The sequence below is a fragment of the Oryctolagus cuniculus genome, chromosome 6 (assembly GCF_964237555.1).
Source record: "Oryctolagus cuniculus chromosome 6, mOryCun1.1, whole genome shotgun sequence".
NCBI classification, from domain to species: Eukaryota; Metazoa; Chordata; class Mammalia; order Lagomorpha; family Leporidae; genus Oryctolagus; species Oryctolagus cuniculus.
Window position 1 is genome coordinate 168258697 of NC_091437.1, and position 16035 is coordinate 168274731.

General features: G+C 56.9%; 1 protein-coding gene across 3 annotated transcripts in view; it reads right to left on the minus strand.

Moving 5' to 3' along the window:
* Nucleotides 1–16035, minus strand: part of ARHGAP39 (Rho GTPase activating protein 39) — a 68271-nt gene that overhangs the window by 37769 nt on the left and 14467 nt on the right. The window lies entirely within an intron of this gene.

Below are 16035 nucleotides of genomic sequence, written 5' to 3' on the forward strand. Positions count from 1 at the left end.
CCAGGCCACAGCAGGGAGCTGGACCGCAAGTGGAGCAGGTGGGACTAGAACTCAGATCAGTGCTGTCTTGGGATGCCGGCATGTCAGCAGCAGCTGAGCCCACTGTGCCACACCACCAGCCTCTCAGGACATTTTCCATGTGACTGGTGGCTTCTATCCCTGGCCTGTTCCAACAAGGGCCAGCGAGCAGGGAACTGGCAGCACGTGTCACACAGGAGGGGACGGGTGGCAGAGGCAGTGCCTCCAAAGGCCTGAGTTGTGTCCGGTGTCGGCTTGCCGGCTGGGGCAGCTCAACAGAAGCCGAGTCCCAGGAACGAGACCTGCTTTTGGCTCACAGACCCTGGAGGGCGGTGCTGCCACAGGGAGCGCCCCATTTCACCCCTCAGGCGTCTGGATCTTACAGACCAAGGTGGGGCCCCTCGGCCTCGAATCTTCAGCTGTGGCTCCCCGGCCTCAGCAGAAGCCCTGCTGTGCCCCAGCTCCACTCCTCTTCCACCCCCACACCCCCTCCCCCGTCGGCCACGGCCACGCTGCAGATCCCGTTTCCCATCGCGTTCCAAGGAGGGAGCCAGATGAGCAAGTCTTTCCGCGCCCGCACTTCCAGGGGCCCGAGTGCCCCTCTCAATGCCGCTGTTGAGAGTCTTCCAAGTTCTGAACAATGGGCTATCTCACGCTCCAAAGGTCGGCTGTGAGCGCCTCAGCCAGCGGGCGGGACGGGCGCTCCTGCTTCTCCCCCCTCCGGAGCTTCCTCTCCAAAGACCACGGAGGTGCTCAGATCTACAGGTCACGGGTTCAACCGGACACGTGCAGGCTGACTCTGGGACGGGCGACCCCCTGGGGACACGTGGGCAGCAGGACCTGGCGCCATGACCCAGCAAACAATGTGGTGCAGCACCTGCTTGAACTTCTCCACAAGCTGCTGTGTACAGGGTCACCAAGGCTCAGCACCGCACCTGCTGCCTCCCGAGGTGGCTCAAGGCCAGACGCACCAGGGGCTCAGGGCTCCTCTGCCACGGGCCTGCCCAGCGCTGAAGGCCAGCACAACCGCGGCCTTTCACACGAGACCCCTGTCTCGGCCCAGGTACCGGGCAGTCACACAGGCGTGATCAGACAGCGCTGCTCCACACAGCACCACACTGACAGGCATGATCAGAGAGCTCTCCTCCACACGGCACCACGCACTCACACAGGCGTGATCAAACACAGCCCTCCTCCACATGGCATCACACACATATACACGTGTGATCCAACAGCACTCACATGGCACCGCACACTCACACACATGTGATCACACAGTGCTGCTCCACACAGCACCACACTCACACATGGCACCACACATACACACAGTGTGATCAGAGACAGCCCTCCACACGGCACCAGACACACACGTGTGATCACAGTGCTCCTCAGGCCCAGTCAGAGCTGCTGAAAGCCCGACGGGATGGAGCTGACGGGGCTGGAGCAGAGCTGTGCCTGGCCCTGTGCTTCCCAGCAGAGCCCTGTGCACGGGGTTCAAAGTCTCCTCCCAGGACAAGGGAAGGGAATGTTCTGACAGCAGCCCCCACCACATGCCTCAGAGGGTCTGAGCTCTGGTCTGCCCCACGCCTCCCCTCACACGGCCAGGCAGGCCCCCAGCGGGGCAGTCCCTTCTCCCGCTTCCCTGCGCGTGGGCGCGAGGCCCCAGATTCCAGCCTCCCACGAGCAGTTCTGAACAGAGGACGCTCTGTGCTGGCTCCCAGTGGGGCCGTGTGGAGAACGAGCCGGAACGAGCCCCGGAAGCAACCGCTCACGGTGCCAGACCCGGGTCTCTGAGCCACTGGCTGCACAGCCTCACCTGCTGCACGGGCGCCTCCCTGCCCGTCTCGTGTGTGTGTAGAGGAGGGCGTGTGTGTGTGCACGTGTAGTGCCATGTGGAGAAGGGCTGTGCCTGATCACGCGTGTGTGTGGTGCTGTGTGGAGGAGTGTGTATCTGATCACGCGCGCCTGTGTCTGGTGCTGTCTGATGGGCTGGCCACCCCTCTCAGGACCCGTGGCCCCAGGCCAGGTCTCAGACCACACCAGGCCCAGCATGCCCCCCTCATTCTGCACCTGTAAACTGCAGGCAGTGGGCAAGACAAGGGGCTGTGAGAATGTCCAGTGGGGACCCATGTGGCTGAGAAGAAGCTGATGTGACGGGTGCTGTGGTGTAGCAGGTACAGCCTCTGCTTGTAGCGCCCGCACCCCACACGGGGGCCGGTTCAAATCCCAGCTGCTCCACTTCCCATCCAACTCCCTGCTGATGCACCTGGGAAAGCAGCAGGAGATGGCCCAAGTCCCTGGGCCCTTGCGCTGACGTGGGAGACCTGGGTGAAGCTCCTGGCTTTAGCCCTGCCCAGCCCCGGCCATTGTGCCTATTTGGGGAGTGAACCAGTAGGTGGAAGACCTCTCTTTCTCTCTCCTTTTTCTCTTTCAAATAAACATTAAAAAACAAAACAAAACACCTGAGGCCTGGTAAGCCCCGAATGAGAAAGGAAGAGCAGTCTGCAGACGGGGGTTGGGGGCATCGCAGGACAGCGCCAGTGTCCCCCACTGTCAAGGCCTGCTCTGGGACAGGGCCCCCGTCTGAGCGGCTACTCAGCGTGAAGCCCAGCAGGCGGCCATAGCACCCTGCAGTGGGAATGAACTGAGGCTGTCCAGTGGGGCTGGGTCTGGGGGCCCCTCGGACGCAGGTGCAATGTCTCCACAAGCAGGCCGCCAGCTGTGACGGGAAAGCGCCTCCCCCACTAACAGCTTCTCGCGCTGCCTGGGCGACCTTGCAGCTTTAGATCTCACCTCCAGGTGGGGGCAGTCTCCCACCCAGAGCCGGCAGGGGAAGGGGCCGCGTCCTGGGGGGGGGGGCGTCGGAGCGGCTCCAGGAGACCTGGCTGCCTGGGTGACCTTGTGGTTTAGATCTGTCACCCAGAGCTGGCAGAGGAGGGGGCTGAGCCCTCTCCAGGAGACCCCCGCTACCTCCATGAGCCCCGCTCCTGTCCCATGGGCACCCCCACCAGAATGACCCAATGAACAGACAGCGATGCCAGACAAGCCCAGGACACTGCCTCAAGGCCAGCGTCCTTCTCGGCACTCCCTGCTCTCCTCTCCACCACACGCTTTCCTGTCCCCTGCCCATCAGAGTCTCTTTTCTGTCAAATAAAAGGTTGCTGGCTTCTTATTTCTACGCCGAGCTGAGGGAAAGCAGCCACGGGACTTGCTCCAGCAACTGGAGCTGCGGCCGTCCTGCAGGGCTCGACCTCTGAAGCCCCACGCACTTCGCCATCCCCCCAGGCTTTAGGCCAAAGACGCTCCTCAGACGCAAAGCCTGCTGCTTCCCGGCAGAGGGAAAGACCCCAGGATCACAGTGAGAACAGCGAGGCCCCCAGGATTCTGCTGGGGGCTCTGGGGTGAGGAGGGGGCCTGGGACGGAGGCAGGGCTTCGGGAACGCAGAAAGATGGGTGCCCGTGATTGACCAGGGCTCCTCTTCAGTGTTTCACAAGGGAAAAACCAGAGTGTTTGGCAAAAACGTGATGGGGTTGGTTCAGCCAGGACACAGGAGTGCTCAGTCTTTCTCGCAAGGGCCGAGGAATTAAACGATGCGCAAGTGCCCCTGGTTACAGACTGAGGGCTGCCAAGTGAGGGACCCAGGGCTGAGGCCAACCACCAAGGCCACCAATCACTGCAGGAAGAGCTGGCGGCGGCAGCCGCTGGTACCCACCCACAGGATACGGGAAGGCGAGGAGGAAAACACGGACCAGATCCAGGCTCACATGCAGCTGTGGCCGGCTCAGGGGGGAGCTGAGAAAGCCACTGACAGCCTGAGACACGCTGGGTGCCCCCGGTCAGCAGTGTCGGGGACCACCTGTCAGAGGCAAGGCCAAGGCAAAACACAAGTGGCAGGGACCCCCAGAGCCAACAGCTGGGTGGACAGGGCGTTCCAGAAGAGCTGCAGTTGATCTGTGAGAGCTCCCATGGGCCCAGCAACAACTGGACATCAATGTTGTGAACACCTGCACCCGGGAGAGTAACAAACTCCATAGCTTTGGCCAGCTCTTTAGTGCAGGGCAAACAAGCACTACTCCAGATAAAGGTTTATAAAAAACAAACTGCTGAAACCTACTGGTCGAGTTGGCAAGAAAGAGCAGAACTTCAGAGGGCAAAGCTGTGATAAAGGAGGAACCCCCAGAAATGTGGGAGCCACTCGCCGTGGGCTGGCCGTGGGAGACCTGGCCTCAGGCTTCGCACCCGTGAGACACCAGAGTCGCAGGCGGCGGCTTTACCCGCTGCAGCTGCAATGCCGGCGCCTGGTCTAGATGTTAACCAACTCCAAGGAACAGATCCAGGAGACTTTAAGGGGAACTCAAAAGGGGGCCGGAGTCCCACCGTGAGGGACTGCAAGAAACCCCAGTGGAGCCTCTCTGGCCCCAAGTAAGACAGAGACAAGCAGTGACCTGGCGCAGGCCAAGACACCCAGGGTTAGAACCAAAGTGTCTGGAGCCGGCTCTGTGGCACAGCAGGTAAAGCCGCCGCGTGCAGTGCCAGCCTCCCATACGGGCGCCAGTTCAAGTCTTGGCTGCTCCACTTCCAATCCAGCTCTCTGCTATGGCCTGGGAAAGCAGTGGAAGATGGCCCAGGTCCTTGGGCCCCTGCACCCACATGGGAGACCCAGAAGAAGCTCCTGGCTTCGGATTGGCTCAGCTTCAGCTGTTGCATCCAACTGGGGAGTAAACCAGCGGATGGAAGATCTTTCTCTCTCCCCTTCTCTCTGCCTCTCCTCTGTGTAACTCTTTCGAATAAATCAATAATAATAATAATAAAAAGAACCAAAGTGTCCACATCTATGCTGTTTGTGGGAGGACAAAAACACAGATCAATTTTAGGTGTGGGGGCCAGCTCTGTGGCACAGCAGGTAAAGCCACTGTCTGCAACACTGGCCTCCCACAGGGGCACCTGTTTGAACCCCAGCTGCTCCACTTCCAATCCAGCTCCCTGATAACGTGCCTGAGAAAGCAGTGGAAGATGGCCCAAGTGTTTGGGCCCCTGCACCCACGTGGGGCACCCGGATGAAACTCCTGGCTTTGGCCTGGCCCAGCCCTGGCTGTTGCATCCATCAGGGAATGACCAGTGGATGGAAGGTCTCTTTCTCTGTCTTTTCCTCTCTAACTCTGAATTTCAAATAAATAAGTAAATATTTAAAAAAACCTTTTAGACGTTGATAAATTAATTCTGGATGTTAAAATATCCAGGGCAAACACTATGGAATTTGAATGAATAACTTCCAATCTAGGAGGAGAGAAAAAGAAAGAAAACATAATAACCAACCCAAAAGTAGTTAAGAAAGATAGGCCACCAGCCACTGCCACTTGAATTCCAGTTCCAGATAGCGTGCAGCAGCCGACGGCCCATGAGCGTGAGTGGGGCCAGCGCTGCGGCGCAGCGGTTCGAGCTGGCGTCCCACAACTGAGTGCCAGTTGGAGTCCTGGCCGCACCACTGCTGATTCAGCTCCCTGCTCATGTGCCCGAGAAGTCCTCGGGCCCCTGCCGCTCACGTGGAGACCAGGATGGAGCTCCAGGCTCCTGGCTTCAGCATGGCCCAGCTCTGGCTGTTGGGGAGTGAACCAGAAGACGAAGCTCTCTCTCCGTCTCTCCCTCCCTGTCACTCTTCTTTTTGAATAAATAAATGAATCTTTAAAAAAATGACAGGTTGTCAGAAAAGATTATTTATGTTTAATTTGAAAGAGAGACAGAGATCTTCTGTCTACTGGTTCACACCCCAGATGCCCACAACAGCCAGGGCCCAGCGAGGCTGAAGTCGGAAATCCGGAGCCCAGGGGCAAGGACCCAGGTACCTGGGCCGTCACCTGCTGCCTCCCAGAGCGCACACTAGAGTTGGAGGCGGAGCTGGGACCTGAACCCAGGCACTCAGGTATGAGACGCAGGTGTCCCGAGCAGCCGGCAAACACACACCCTTGTCGGAAAGCGTCCAAGTTCCAGATGCGTGCTTTGTAAGGGTCGAAACTCTGGGTCGAAGGTGGAGAATGAGCTGGCGACTCCATCGGGGCTGGCACTCGGACCCCCGTGGTAAACCTAACGAGGGCCCATGGCCAGACACATGGCCTCACGGTGGGGAAGCAAGCTGGACAGGAGTGGGGAGACAAAGGGTCCAGCATCCATGAGGGCAGAGAGGACCACACAACAGCCAGACCTTGTCTCGGGCTGCAGACACTACACCAGGAACAGAAAACACTGACTCTTTCAGCCACCGTGGAACATTCTGGACCTGACCACATGCCAGGGCAAAGAGCAAGTTCCCAACAAATGTCAAAGGAGTGACCCAGGCAGGCGGGCAGCCAGCACGGACAGCGGCCACGGAGACGCTGACTCAGTAAGAGCGAGAACTCGGATGCTGGGGCGCTCAGAACTCCGTGAAACCCCGAAGAAGGAAAAGAGGTGTGCACTCCAGACTGACAGCTCCAGGCACGGCACGCGGCCAGTGCCAGGGTGGACAGGCCCGGGTCTGCACGTGCGCACAGACGGAGGGGCTTGGCACAGCCCACAAGGAAGTGCTGACCCGCCTGGCTCCTGGCTTCACATCAGCCCAGCCCAAATGTGATCATTTGGGGAGTAAACCAGCAAACGGAAGACCTCTCTCTCTAACTCGGACTTTCAAATAAATAAAATAAATGTTTAAAAAAAGAGCGAGAGACGTGTTCATCGTGCTGCAAAAAACTCTTAGCAGTTTTTCATAATACGCATCTTCTGTTTCTTTTTCAAGATCTCCTTGTACGTGTGGATTTCAAAACGATTTACAATCACAATAAATTGATCTTTTAATTCCATGGTTGCAGGTGTCCTGGGAAACAGGGCACCGCTGTGAACCACACTGCTCTCCTCATGCACCCGGCTGCTCCTGCGCCAAGGGCTTCCCTGTCCACCCCTGCTCACCAGGCACTCTTCTCCCAGTTCTGTCTCCTGACTCTCAGCTGAGTCCAGTGAATTCACACACTCTCTCAGTTGTGTAAAACCAGACACTTAAACTTGGTTGAAAAATTTTTAAAAAGGTATATTTATTTATTTATTTATTTGAAAGGCAGAGTTACAGAGAGGCAGAGGCAGAGAGAGAGAGAGAGAGAGAGAGAGAAATCTTCCATCCGCTGGTTCACTCCCCAGTTGGTGCAACAGCTGGAGCCGAGCTGATCTGAAGCCAGGAGCCAGGAGCTTCTTCTGGGTCTCTCACGCAAGTGCAGGGGCCCAAGCACTTGGGCCATCTTCTTCTGCTTTCCCAGGCCACAGCAGAGAGCTGGATCGGAAGTGAAGCAGCCGGGACTTGAACTGGTGCCAATACAGGATGCCGGCACTACAGCTTTACCAGCTACGCCACAGCGCTGGCCCCTCACGTGGTGTCTTAACTGCTGTGGCAACACTGCCCCTTCTTGCACTCTGTAATAGTCCCTGGTGCCTCCAAGTGCAGACTGGAGTGTTCCGCTCTCCTCACTGCCAGCACACAGCCATTTCCCCGTCGGCCCTCCAGCATCCGGAGCGTCAGTGCCACTGCACCCAGCCTGTGGCTGTGCTGCTGTTCATTTGGCAGGTGTTTGGGAGAGAGTGAAACGCACGAGTGCCTCCAATCTGCTTTCTTCAAAAATTGCCTTCAGCAGTGGCACCTGGCAAAGTGGATGAGACACCCCGATCTGCATCAGAGCGTCTAGATTTGAGTTCAGCTCCACTTCTGATCCAGCTTCCTGCTACTGCACACCCTGGGAGGAGCACGTGATGGCCCAAGGACTAGGGGTCCTGCCACCACGTGGGAGACTGGGTGGAGTTCCAGGGTCCTGGCTTCACTAGCTGTTGTGGGCATTTGGGAACTGAACCAACAGATGGACGATCTGTCACACTGCCTTTCAAATAAACACAAATAAATAAATAAAAACTACCTCCAGCATAAAAACATTAAACTAGACTCCAGAAAAAAATCTGAATTAGTTTAAATTTCATTTCTACCACATAAATTCTTTCCGTGAATAAAGAAGTAGCATCTGCACCATCAGCTGTTAGCGCTGCTCACACCACAAACCCAGGCACACCCACATCTCCCTGGCAGATGTCCCACTTCGGCTAGGCCCACAGACTGAGACTCTCACAGTCTGCACTCCATCTACGGCTGAATTCTGAAACCTTCATGGGCATTTTAATGAAACGATGTGCAGAGAAAGCCACACCACGGCCACGGGCACCAGCAGACAGTGCTGAGACCACAAAGGCCTGGCAGGGCTGCACAAGGCGTCCACACAGGAACACGGCGCCTTAAAAGTGATGGTTCACAGGTTGTTGTGATCTATTTTGCAAAAATGTTTATGTATTTTCATCTTACTTGAAAGCAGAGAGAGAAAGACAAAGAGACATCTTCCATCTGCTGGTGTGCTCCCCGAATGCTAAGAACAGCCAGCGCTGGGTCAGGCTGAAGCCAGGAGCCTGGAACTCAATCTGGGGCTCCCACGTGGACAGCAGGCACCCAAGTCCTCAAGCCGGTACCTGCTCCTACCCGTGTGCACAGAAGCAGGAAGCCAGGCAGCCAGGACTCGAGCCAGGCACTCTGATGTAGGTGGGATGCAGTGGTCCTAAGTGGTGCCTTACCCACAGCACCAAACACCCACCCTGACCATTTGTTGTCCTAGGAAAGCCAGAGCTGGGCAGATCCAAGGCCAGGAGCCAGGAGCTTCTTCCAGGTCTCCCAACCGGATGCAGGAGCCCAAGCACTTGGGCCATTTTCTACTGCTTTCCCAGCCCAACAGCAGGGAGATGGATGGAAAGCGGAGCAGCCAGGACAGAACCGGGGCCCACATGAGATATCTGCATTGCGGGTGGCAGCTTTTCCCCCTACGCCACAGGGCCAGCCGCCAGCTTCACTTCTGGTTCCTCTCTGCTAATGTGCACCCTGGGGGACAGCAGGGGGCTCAAGCACTTGGGTCCCTCTATTCAGATGGGGGACTGGATTGAGTTCCAGGCTCCTGGCTCTGGCCTGGCCCAGCCCCAACTGTTGTGGGCATTTGGGGAGTGATCCAGTGGATGACTCTTGTCCATATGGCTCTCTGCCCTTCAAATAAAAAATTTAAAGTTTTTAAAAAATTAAACTTTTGGCCGGCGCCGCAGCTCAATAGGCTAATCCTCCGCCTAGTGGCGCCGACACACCAGGTTCTAGTCCCGGTTGGGGCGCCGGATTCTGTCCCGGTTGCTCCTCTTCCAGGCCAGCTCTCTGCTGTGGCCAGGGAGTGCAGTGGAGGATGGCCCAGGTGCTTGGGTCCTGCACCCCATGGGAGACCAGGAGAAGCACCTGGCTTCGCCATAGGATCAGCACGGTGTGCCGGCCGCAGTGCGCTGGCCGCGGCGGCCATTGGAGGTGAACCAACGGCAAAGGAAGACCTTTCTGTCTCTCTCTCACTGTCCACTCTGCCTGTCAAAAAAAAAAAAAAAAAAAAAAAAAATTAAACTTTTGATTTCATACTGTTGTCAATTTTAACATCTCCAAATGTCCTGTTCTAGCTGTTTTCATTTCTTTTTTAAAAAATATTTATTCATTTGAAAGTCAGAGTTACACAGAGAGAGGCGAGGCGGGGTGAGGGGGGGAGGGGGAGGTCTTCCATCCGATAGTTCACTCACCAATTGGCTGCAATGGCTGGAGCTGTGCCGATCCGAAGCCAGGAGCCAGAAGCTTCCTCCGTGTCTCCCATGTGGGTGCAGGGGCCCAAGGACCTGGGCCACCCTCTACTGCTTTCCCAGGCCAAAGCATAGAGCTGGATTGGAAGTGGAGCAGCCGGGCCTTGAACTGACGCCCATGTGGGATGCCGGTGATCGATTGAGGCCAGGTGTTAGCCCGCTGCGCCGCAGCGCCGGCCCCTAGCCGCTTTCATTTCATCAGACCCAGCACACAGAAATGTACACTATGGTGAGCCCATTCTTTGTCTACACTGGCACTGTTCTTGTTTTTCCTTTCTCATACGAGTTAATTTCACACTCAACTAGATAGCTTTATCTCAGTAATCTCTGCATCCATCCAATTATGTATAAAAATTCAGACTACGAGTCTCTTAACAAGGCTGTTTACTCTGAGGCATTAGCGAGATCTGTGGGCGATGGAGACACCCCCATGAGGCGGCGTGCTGTCTCCACACGTCTGGGGCTCCCTTGGGAGAGCACCAGTGGGACCAGAGGTTTCCACCGAGGTGTGTCCGAGAGGCTCTGAGGTCCTGTCTGTGGCAGCACACAGGCAGGAGAGGGCGGTGTGGACGCATGGGCTGCAGGCTGATGAGCCCACTGCAAGCTGGAAACACACACCCACACCCCAGGTTTCTATCAAAAGCAGATTCAAGGACCCCAGGACCCTGGGCTTTGAAAACTCTCCTGCGGTCTGGTGCCACAAAGCATCCACCGCACTGCTCTACTGAACATTCCCACGGTGCCAGAGGAGTCAGAGCACCTGTGCATCAGGCTCTGTATAAAACAAAAAAACAGACACCTCTTATTTAATTAAAATTCATTAAGCAACAACGGACTTTGCTTACCTGGCGGACTAGGAAGTCAAGCATTCTTAGACGGTAACATGGATTAGCAAAGACAACCTGCAGTCACCCTCTCCCACTTGAACCAAATAAAAACCTTTTTTAAAGATGTATTTATTGTTTCAAATGTGGAGTTACACAGAGAGGGAGAGACACAGATGTCCACCTGCTGGTTCACTCCCCAGATGGCCACAACAGCAGGAGCCAGGAGCTTCCTCCAGGTCTCCCACGCGGGTGCAGGGCTACAAGTGGGGAGCTGCAATGGAAGTGAGCAGCCAGGACGTGAACAGGCGCCCACCTGGGACGCTGTGTCACAGGCAGCAGCTTCATTCGCTCTGCCACAACGTCCGCCCTCAAATAAAATTCTTTTATGCAGTAAAAAAAAAAAAATCCTAAGATGAAATTTCACTTAGGAGTGAAGGCCCTGCTGGTTAAGACAGGGACAGCTAGCTCAACCCCAGGCTGGAGTGCCTGGCTTGGAGGCCTGGCTCCGCTTCAGATTCCAGGTCCCTGCTGCTGCACGGCCGGGAGGCAGCAGTGCCAGCTCAAGTACCTGTGCGCCTGCCACACGGGCGGGAGATCCGGATGGAGGTCCCAGCTACTGGATGCTGCCTGGCCATCCCCAGCTGCTGTGCACATCTGGAGAGTGAACCACCACATGGGAGACCTCTGTCTGCCTTTCAAATAAATATTTAGAGGAGAAATCCATTTAATACACCTGACTGACCACACGTAGTAGCTTAGCAACACAGTGGTGCCAGCTCTTCTCACCGTGACTGGGGCGCTCTCTGCTGCCCAGTTCACACGACAGCACCAGGCACATACTGGCAACCCCAGAGTCACCACTCAAAGCAGTTTCTACGGGGGCACACTACTTCTGTGGACCAGTGTAGGTCAGGGACTGTGAGCTGCACGCCGGATCTACTGGGTGGGAACAAGAAAGCAAAGAGGGAAGTGAGTGACACCTGTCCCCTGACCATTATAGCCTGGATGATGAGCATAACCTAGGCCCGACATCCACAACCAGATTCCACATCTGTGACCAGTCTACACAGACCCCACACAGTGACCAGCCTACACAGACCTTGCATGTGTGACCAGTCTACACAGACCCCACACGTATGACCAGACTACACAGACCCCATGCCCAGGACTAGTCTACACAGACCTCACACGGATGACCTCACATCTGTGACGAGTCTACTCAGACCCCACACCCAGGACCAGGTGGTCACATCCACCAGGACCTAGTGCCTGTGAGGTCAGAAGCAGTTTCGGTCCCTACAGCCTGTCCCCAAGGTGTGCACCCAGCATTGCAGCCGAGCCCTGGGACCCAGCTGTGTGGTGGCTGAGCCCAGGCCTCCCGGTTGTTCAAGAGCCTGCTGCTGCCACCGCCACCCCACCCCTGGCATCCAGCAGCACACAGAGGAATGGAACGTGGCAGAACCACACCCCGGCCACTGAACTGAACGTGGCAGATGGCTGTGGTTTGACTGCTCAAATGTGTAGTCTGTCTGGTGGTAACAGAAAACCACCGCACACATCTCACTGCTCCCGAGGGCTTACGCTGCCACTCGGTTTTGTTTCTCCTGTACAAGGGAACCTCTGCTGGCAGCCTGCAACCACGCTGGCCGGTGCCACATTCAACATCCCGGGTGGCCACTTCGCCTGGCGGTACAGCCGCCATGTGCCACAGCAGAGCGCCTGGCTCCAGTGCACAGCTCCTGGTCCTGACTCCAGCTCTCTGCTAATGAGCACTCTGGAAGTGGCCCAAGCAGGTAGGTCCCTGCCACCCACGTGGGAGGTGGAGGTCCGAGCTGGAGAGAGCTCTTGCTCCTAGCCTTGGCCCTGGCCTGGCCTGGCTGTGGTGGGCACCTGGGCAGTGAACCAGCAGATGGCACATCTCTTTGTTTGCGTCTCAAATTAATAAATTATTTTTTAAATATTAAAAAAAGACCCCAGATAGTGCTTCCTCGGTCAATCAGCTCCTCCAACTCCTTGTCCCCACCTGGTCTACACCAATTCCACGCCCACTAACACCTGACCCTTGGCAGGACAGGCTGCAACCCGCCCACGTGGACTACCACCGGCTCTCGAGCCCAGACGCTCAGCACGAAACAAGTGCTGAGTCTGGCTGAAGGGCCAACGTTTCTGAGATGCAACACGCAAGTCACATGTGACAGGAGAAACAAATGGTGACCCAGACCACCAGAACCCAAAACTCACACTTCAAAACTGTCCACTAAGAAGCAAAACAGCAAGCTGCAGACAGGAGAACTCTCAGGAGTCACATAGCTGATAAAGAACCGTAACTACAACACACGAAGAGCTCACACAACTCAGTCACGAGAAGAGGGACCAACAAATCAAAGCCAGGGAAAGGGGCCGGCACTGGTGCAGCAGGTGAAGCCACTGCGTATGACACCGGCACACCACCAGAGCGCAGTGCTAGTCCACCTGCCCCACTTCTGATCCAGATTCCTGCTAATGTGTCTAGGAAGGCAGCGGACGATGGCCAAAGTGGTGGCCCTGCACCCACATGGGAGATTGGTGGCACTCTAAGCTCTGGGCTTCTGCCTGGCTGCTGGGGTCAACTGGGAAGCAAACAGGCAAATGAAGATGCTTTGCTCTCTGTCATTGTGCCTCCAATTAAATTAAAGTTAAAACGAGCAAATACAGCAACGAGGCAAAGCTTTCCCAGCCAGTGCTGAGTGAAGGGCATCGCTCAGGACAATGGACGCAAACTCAGCAAGACCAGGGGCAAGAGAGCCCCAGGCCAAGTGGGAGCACCACTGGTGCTGCAACTGGCCCCTGCTGCACAAACTCCACGCCCTGAGGCCCCGAGTGTGGTCTACAATCACCCCAGGAGCCCTGATGACCCTGGCACAGAGGCCCTCACTGGCCTGGCCCACAAAGAGGGGGCCAAGCTGACTCTGAGGAAGAAGACATCTTAAATAAGGAACAACAAAAGAGTGTGCAAACGAACTCTGAAGAGAGGGCTGGCGCTGCAGCTCACTAGGCTAATCCTCCGCCTGTGGCGCCGGCACACCGGGTTCTAGTCCCGGTCGGGGCGCCGGATTCTGTCCCGGTTGCTCCCCTTCCAGGCCAGCTCTCTGCTGTGGCCAGGGAGTGCAGTGGAGGATGGCCCGGGTCCTTGGGCCCTGCACCTGCATGGGAGACCAGGAGAAGCACCTGGCTCCTGGCTGCGGATTGGCGCAGTGTGGCAGCCGCAACGCACCAGCCTTAGCGGCCATCTGGGGGGTGAACCAACGGATAAAGGAAGACCTTTCTCTCCGTCTCTCTCTCTAACTCTGCCTGAGGACGGACGGACGGACGGACGGAAGGAAGGAAGGAATCTGAAGAGAGAAAGGCCAGACCAGCAGACTTCTGGAGGAGTACGAAGCAGGGTGGGCTTCCTGGACACACCAAGCCCAGGCCAGCAGGCCGAGCAGATGCCGGGAACTGAGTTCTATCAAGGCCTGGAACAGCAGGTAACTCCCTCCCTCCTGGCTTAGCTCGCCTAGCAAGGTATTCCCAGGGGTGAGACTTGGCCTAGAGGTCCAGATGCCCACCCTCCTGCCTTCAACCTCCTGCCAGTGCACGCCCTGGCAGTGCGGGTGGTTCAAGTAACTGGGTTCTCGCCACTCGTATGGGAAACCTGGATTGCGTTTCCGGCTCCCAGTGTCAAGTCGGCTGATCTTTGGCCAGTGGGTGCGTTTGGGAAATGAACAGTGGATGGCAGCTCTCTCTTTTTCTGCCTCTCACATAAGTTTTTAAAAATCTTTTGAAAAAGCTATTTTTCATTTTATGTCCTACCAAAAAAATAATAGCAAAACAAACCAAAAATCCTGAGCAAAGGATCTGCATTAACATTTCCAGAGAAGAGACACGGCTGGACACGGCAGTGGAGACGCTCCGTGTCGAGGTCCAGGGGCTACCAGATCCCACAGCACAGCCCCAGCACGGCTGTGCACAGCAGGAGCCCTCACGGCCAGCGAGAAACCAAAGCACAAAAATCACTTTGGAAAACAGCTCAGCAGTTTCTCTAGAAGTTAAATCTGCCACACAACCAGCCAACAGCACTCCTGGGAGTCCACTCAAGGGAAGGGACACATGCTCGCCTGGGCACGGGTGTCAGTCTGGGCTCCAGCAAGGAGAGGCGGGAGGTCAGAGCCCACATCGGTGCGATTCCTTTCACAGGGAACAGCCAGAAAAGGCAACTCTGCAGGCAGACAGCGGCAGCTGAAGCGCCGAGGAGCCGGTGAGCAGATGACCCTGACGGTGATGATGGCTGAGCCAAGTGAGGTCCTGCACATAAACTGTACCTCAGCAGACGCTCCAACAGCACAGAACAGTTTCTGCCACGCGTTCTGGGCCCCATGCCCCTTGCTGCTGCAAGCGAGGTCCCCACAGTCGCCCGGAGGGAGCTGTCGGCGGGATCCACTGCACACCATCTCAAGCATGTCCCACCCTGACTCCACACCTGGCCTGGCCCTGACTCGAGATGCTGCAGGGACCAATCCCCCACCCACACCTTCACCCACACCTGCCGCCTCCCCAGAGCTCCACTCCACCCAGTGGATTCCGCCCCAGAGTCATCAGATGTCACCAACTCAGCACCACCAACTCGCACTCCGTCCCCACGCGGCAGGTGACAGGAGGACCGCGGCCAGCAGGGGCACTCAGCATGCCACGTTGTTGGCCAAGTGTCCGCCATTATCCCTGTTTTACAATAAAGAAGCATCAAGGAGAGCATACCCAGTTTGCCCGTGGATGAACAGGCCCCGAGCAGCAGCCCAGCTCAGTGCCCGGCAAGGATCCAGGACGTGCGGCTGTTCCTGCCGCCCAGCCCCACCCCAGAGGGCCCCAGGTGACAGGGCCCACACCAGTAGCCTGCACTGCCTCCAGCCCATGTTCCCTGAGCACGCTGCACCACGCTGTCATTCCCTCACCCCAAACCCTTCTGTCTGCTCGACATCACGACCCGGATGCTGACCACACAGTGGGCCACCCAGCTCCCCCCCCACGTCATGACCGCAGAAGGCCCTCCCTCAGTTGTCCTCGCGCGGCCCTCTCTGCCGCAGGAGGCCTCACGCCTGGCTCCAGCCTCATCTGCACCGGAGCCCGTTCTCTGGGGCTCCGGCGCCTCTGGGATCTCAGGCTCACGTGCAGCACATCCGACCTGCACTCCACGCTTCAGCCACGTTACTCCACCTGAACTCTACCAGGAACTCTCAACCAGTTAGCTTCAGAATATGCCCAGGGTCAGTGCTGCGGCACAGCCGGATAAGCCACACCTGCCCCACCAGCAGCCCATGTGGGTGTTGGTTCCAGTCCTGGCTGCTCCACTGCTGGTCCAGCTGCCTGCTAATGTCCTGGGAAAGCAGTGGAGGACGGCCCGAGTGTTTGGCTCCCTGCATCTGTGTGGGAGACCTAGAAGAAGCTCCTGGCTTCAGACTGGTCCAG